General features: G+C 51.6%; 1 protein-coding gene across 2 annotated transcripts in view; it reads left to right on the top strand.

Moving 5' to 3' along the window:
- The first annotated feature begins 532 nt into the window (after window positions 1–532).
- LOC106532058 (tetraspanin-18) overlaps window positions 533–3,603 on the top strand; it is a 16,216-nt gene continuing 13,145 nt past the window's right edge. Inside the window, exon 1 of one of the 2 annotated variants that reach the window (XM_014028043.1) lies at window positions 533–873. The gene's annotated coding sequence lies outside the window, so the exon portion shown is untranslated. Of the gene's footprint in view, window positions 874–2,595; window positions 2,631–3,603 lie in introns of those variants that run through there. The other variant, XM_014028044.1, reaches the window with a different exon arrangement.

The following is a 3,603-nucleotide window of genomic DNA, read 5'->3' as shown; positions in this document are numbered from 1 at the left end:
GCAGGTCATCAGCAGGTCATCAACAGGTCATCAGCAGGTCATCAGCAGGTCATCAGCAGATGATGGCAGATTTCTTTTTAAGTTTATTCATTTTATTTCATTTAAAAACAACAAGTTTTACATACAAAAAATACAAATCAAAAATAAAATGAAAAGCAGCAGAAAAATAAGAAAAAATCTTATATCGGCCTCCTTTTAAGAAGATAAAATAAACTTTAAGTCTTTAAGTGACAAAAACAACAATAATCCCCAAACAAAAATTTGAATGAGTACACATTATTCTGTTTCATATTTCTTCAACAAACCATTTTAAACATTCTCTTAAAGAGCAGATTAATGTCAGAAATAAAAAAAGTCTTAATTCTTATTAATATTTTTATCATAAGCTCTTCCGTACATCATTAACCCTGTTTGCTGTTTGAGGCGAACGCTTCAAAGTCACGAGTTTTAAAACAACAGAAGCGTGAGTCACAAACTGCACGGTGAGTCAGCTCCCTTCTGTTTCCCACGGCTTCAACATGACTGATGGAGCCGCAGCATCAGCATCCGTCAGGCCGCATCCAGCAGTCGCCATGGAAACGCCTACACGTTCAGAGTATGAACTCATCTTTTGTCCACAGAGAGCTTTAGAAAAGTTTGAGCTGTGGTTGGAGAGGGATGTTGGAGCTGGAGGAGCTGCAGAGTGTTGGACTCTGAGCTTTAGTTCAGTTAAAACAAGTCAACAACAATCTCTGTAGGGGTTCCTCTGGACCGGGTCTGGGTTCAGTTCTGGTGCTGCTTCAGTCCTCTCTGTTTCTGTCTGCAGCTGAAGTGAAGCAGATTTGACTCAGACTGCAGTGGTCTCTGCTGTGGAGGACAGGAGCCATTATTCAGGTACAGATGGTCCGCTACTTCCTGTCTGCTGCTTCCTGTCTGCTTCCTGTCTGCTGCTTCCTGTCTGCTTCCTGTCTGCTTCCTGTCTGCTGCTTCCTGTCTGATTCTTCCTGTCTGCTTCCTGTCTGATTCTTCCTGTCTGCTTCCTGTCTGCTGCTTCCTGTCTGCTTCCTGTCTGCTTTCTGTCTGCTTCCTGTCTGCTGCTTCCTGTCTGCTGCTTCCTGGCTGCTGCTTCCTGGCTACTGCTTCCTGTCTGCTCCCTGTCTGCTTCCTGTCTGCTCCCTGTCTGCTTCCTGTCTACTCCCTGCTGCTGCTTCCTGTCTGCTTCCTGTCTGCTCCCTGTCTACTCCCTGTCTGCTCCCTGTCTGCTCCCTGTCTGCTGCTTCCTGTCTGCTCCCTGTCTGCTCCCTGTCTGCTGCTTCCTGTCTGCTTCCTGTCTGCTCCCTGTCTGCTTCCTGTCTGCTCCCTGTCTGCTGCTTCCTGTCTGCTTCCTATCTGCTGCTTCCTGTCTTCTTCCTGTCTGCTGCTCCCTGTCTGCTCCCTGTCTGCTTCCTGTCTGCTCCCTGTCTCCCTGTCTGCTTCCTGTCTGCTCCCTGTCTGCTTCCTGTCTACTCCCTGTCTGCTGCTTCCTGTCTGCTTCCTGTCTGCTCCCTGCTGCTTCCTGTCTGCTCTCTGTCTGCTCCCTGTCTGCTGCTTCCTGTCTGCTGCTTCCTGTCTGCTTCCTGTCTGCTGCTTCCTGTCTGCTTCCTATCTGCTGCTTCCTGTCTTCTTCCTGTCTGCTGCTCCCTGTCTGCTCCCTGTCTGCTCCCTGTCTGCTGCTTCCTGTCTGCTTCCTGTCTACTCCCTGTCTGCTGCTTCCTGTCTGCTTCCTGTCTGCTCCCTGCTGCTTCCTGTCTGCTCTCTGTCTGCTCCCTGTCTGCTGCTTCCTGTCTGCTGCTTCCTGTCTGCTTCCTGTCTGCTGCTTCCTGTCTGCTTCCTGTCTGCTGCTTCCTGTCTGCTGCTTCCTGCTGCTTCCTGTCTGCTGCTTCCTGTCTGCTCCCTGTCTGCTTCCTGCTGCTTCCTGTCTGCTGCTTCCTGTCTGCTCCCTGTCTGCTTCCTGCTGCTTCCTGTCTGCTGCGTCCTGCTGCTTCCTGTCTGCTGCTTCCTGCTGCTTCCTGTCTGCTTCCTGCTGCGTCCTGGCTGCTGCTTCCTGTCTGCTTCCTGTCTGCTTCCTGGCTGCTTCCTGGCTGCTGCTTCCTGTCTGCTGCTTCCTGCTGCTTCCTGTCTGCTTCCTGCTGCTTCCTGGCTGCTGCTTCCTGTCTGCTTCCTGGCTGCTTCCTGGCTGCTGCTTCCTGGCTGCTGATTCCTGTCTGCTCCCTGTCTGCTTCCTGTCAGCTGCTTCCTGTCTGCTCCCTGTCTGCTTCCTGTCTGCTGATTCCTGTCTGCTCCCTGTCTCCTGCTTCCTGTCTGCTGCTTCCTGTCTTCTGCTTCCTGTTGATTCCTGTCTGCTTCCTGTCTGCTTCCTGCTGCTTCAGTTTTTCCATCCTGTATATTTGGTAAAATATAAATTGCTACCTTTTTAAAATAAAAAAACAACATTTTCACACAGTGCTGTACGTTTGGTCCTGGTTCATTACAGATATTTGTTCTCAGACACTCAGGTTAACTTTGTTCAGAGAATCAGAGTTCAGACTGATGCAGTAATGAGTTACACTGATCTGAGTTANTGACTCAGACTGCAGTGGTCTCTGCTGTGGAGGACAGGAGCCATTATTCAGGTACAGATGGTCCGCCACTTCCTGTCTGCTGCTTCCTGTCTTCCTGTCTGCTTCCTGTCTGCTGCTTCCTGTCTGCTGCTTCCTGTCTGCTGCTTCCTGTCTGCTGCTTCCTGTCTGCTGCTTCCTGTCTGCTTCCTATCTGCTTCCTATCTGCTGCTTCCTGTCTGCTTCCTGTCTGCTTCCTGTCTGCTGCTTCCTGTCTGCTTCCTGTCTGCTTCCTGTCTGCTGCTTCCTGTCTGCTGCTTCCTGTCTGCTGCTTCCTGTCTGCTTCCTATCTGCTGCTTCCTGTCTGCTGCTTCCTGTCTGCTTCCTGTCTGCTTCCTGTCTGCTGCTTCCTGTCTGATTCTTCCTGTCTGCTTCCTGTCTGATTCTTCCTGTCTGCTTCCTGTCTGCTGCTTCCTGTCTGCTTCCTGTCTGCTTTCTGTCTGCTTCCTGTCTGCTGCTTCCTGTCTGCTGCTTCCTGGCTGCTGCTTCCTGGCTACTGCTTCCTGTCTGCTCCCTGTCTGCTTCCTGTCTGCTCCCTGTCTGCTTCCTGTCTACTCCCTGCTGCTGCTTCCTGTCTGCTTCCTGTCTGCTCCCTGTCTACTCCCTGTCTGCTCCCTGTCTGCTCCCTGTCTGCTGCTTCCTGTCTGCTCCCTGTCTGCTCCCTGTCTGCTGCTTCCTGTCTGCTTCCTGTCTGCTCCCTGTCTGCTTCCTGTCTGCTCCCTGTCTGCTGCTTCCTGTCTGCTTCCTATCTGCTGCTTCCTGTCTTCTTCCTGTCTGCTGCTCCCTGTCTGCTCCCTGTCTGCTTCCTGTCTGCTCCCTGTCTCCCTGTCTGCTTCCTGTCTGCTCCCTGTCTGCTTCCTGTCTGCTCCCTGTCTGCTGCTTCCTGTCTGCTCCCTGTCTGCTTCCTGTCTACTCCCTGTCTGCTGCTTCCTGTCTGCTTCCTGTCTGCTCCCTGCTGCTTCCTGTCTGCTCTCTGTCTGCTCCCTGT

The sequence above is a fragment of the Austrofundulus limnaeus genome, unplaced genomic scaffold (genome assembly GCF_001266775.1).
Source record: "Austrofundulus limnaeus strain Quisiro unplaced genomic scaffold, Austrofundulus_limnaeus-1.0 Scaffold713, whole genome shotgun sequence".
NCBI classification, from domain to species: domain Eukaryota; kingdom Metazoa; phylum Chordata; class Actinopteri; order Cyprinodontiformes; family Rivulidae; genus Austrofundulus; species Austrofundulus limnaeus.
Note: the sequence above shows the minus strand (reverse complement) of the source record. Positions and strands in the feature narration are given on the sequence as shown.